This window comes from Centroberyx affinis, unplaced genomic scaffold, assembly GCF_046629955.1.
Source record: "Centroberyx affinis isolate AG114_WGS23_722 - 3 ecotype Tasmania unplaced genomic scaffold, CSIRO-AGI_Caff_v1 ptg000107l_1, whole genome shotgun sequence".
NCBI classification, from domain to species: Eukaryota; Metazoa; Chordata; class Actinopteri; order Beryciformes; family Berycidae; genus Centroberyx; species Centroberyx affinis.
In genome coordinates, this window is record NW_027278809.1 from 34,370 (window position 1) to 36,344 (window position 1,975).

Sequence of the window (1,975 nt, forward strand, 5' to 3'; positions counted from 1 at the left end):
TAGACTTAGACTCTAAGATCACCTTTCTAAATTGACTAAAAGCAAAAATATAGCTATTTCCTGGTTTCAGCCTAATTATTACATAATTTATGCAAATTATGCTAATGAAGATAAGTTGCATGATTTAGTTATGGCAAGAGATGAATTTCTGGACATCAAAACATAGACTTAGACTCTAAGATCATCTTTCTAAGTTGACTAAAAGCGAAAAATATAGCCATTTCCTGATTTTGACCAAATTTCTACATAATTTATGCAAATTATGCTAATGAGGAAAGGTTGCATGACTGCACCATGGTAATAGATTAATTTCTGGACATCACAAACATGGACTTAGACTCTTAGATCACCTTTCTAAGTTAACTAGAGGCAAAATTATAGCCATTTCCAGTTTTTGGCGATTAATTAGCTCATTATGCTAATTGCTCAAATTGCCCAACATGCAACTCTTAGCAACCAAGCTTAATCTCATTCTGCTAAGCCTATAGATGACATTTTAATCATAAAAGTTCATAGGAAACAACATTGCTGGGTTTCATATAGGCCATATAGGGGTTTCCAGCAGACTAATACAGTAACGAGTTTCCCAAGCAATGAACCAGGAAAAAAAACTGCTCCAAAATGCAATAATAACAGGCGGAGCAGCAAAAATTTAATCAAATCTAATCTACAGGTTAATGTGAACATGTTATTAAAAGATGAAAGATGTCTCAGAGAAAGGAATGATGACAGCAGAGTGGAGTGAACGTGGTGTTAAATGAATTTTACCCACTAACTACTAAATTTAGATTTTTTAAGATTTTTTTCTGTTAGAGGTAAAAACACACAATTTGCAGAGAGAACTGTCAAGGCATGTGGCTATACATACCAAAATCAAAAATTTTGATTTCACATATTCTTCATGCCTTTACAGACAAATTTAGATTTCTTTTTAGAAATGCAAAAAAATCTCAAAAATTAGTTTAACATTAATTTAACATACTAAATATCAGATTTATACAAAGCACATATTCTTGAAGTTGAAATTCAACTTGTTCTGAATCCAACGGTATAGCATTTGATAAAACTCCTTGTAGTTCTTTAGATACAGCCATTTCTGTATCATACTATTTTTAGTAGTTAGTCACAAGGGGTCTCTGATTTTATCAGTTTTCACAAAAAACTAGTGTAAATATAGGTTCCCATGATCACATGTTCAAGATTTGTTTTGCACGTAGGGGCCAAATGGACTCAAATAAAAATCAATTATAAAAATGATTCTCCAATGTGTTTTCAGGGAGAAATGATGAGAAAACTAGCTCAATACCCATGCGTTTGATTTGTGTGAAATGGCATGATTTTTTTTAAATTTTCAATACAAAACACCTCTTGAAAAATAGGTTAGGAATTTCAGATCTTAATAATTTTTTCTACACACATGATCTGGGCTCTGGCAATATAGATTCACACACACAAAGTGTTAGAGATGTTGAGTTGGGGTGAAAAGGTGGAGATTTAAAATAGACATTTTATTGATTTTGGAATTCCCATAGGAATACTATATAAATGGCCCTAAAGTCTGATCAATCTCAATACTGTACCAAGATAAAGCAACAGATAATTTCAAATCTTCATCATTTTTTCTACACACATGATCTGGGCTCTGACAATATAGATTCCACAAGAAAAAACAATTATCTGTTGCTTTATAATGGTAGGCTACAGTATTAGCTTGGCTATTACTTTAAGTGCTGCAAAGGAAATTTTAAATTTCCACCGCGGACATTAATGGGTTAAGTTAAATAACATTTTGGAATCAATTGTCAGTGGATGTTGTCAAGGATTTTTGTTTTATTTAATGTAAGAAACAGCTTATGCAGGTAGCCCATCGTCTACGGTTCACACTCCGAAGCAGTAGGTGGCGCTATTGCATGTTAACGTTGGATTCCAGGTGGAAGAAAACGACACGAAAAGTGGTTCCGCCCATTTTGCTCAG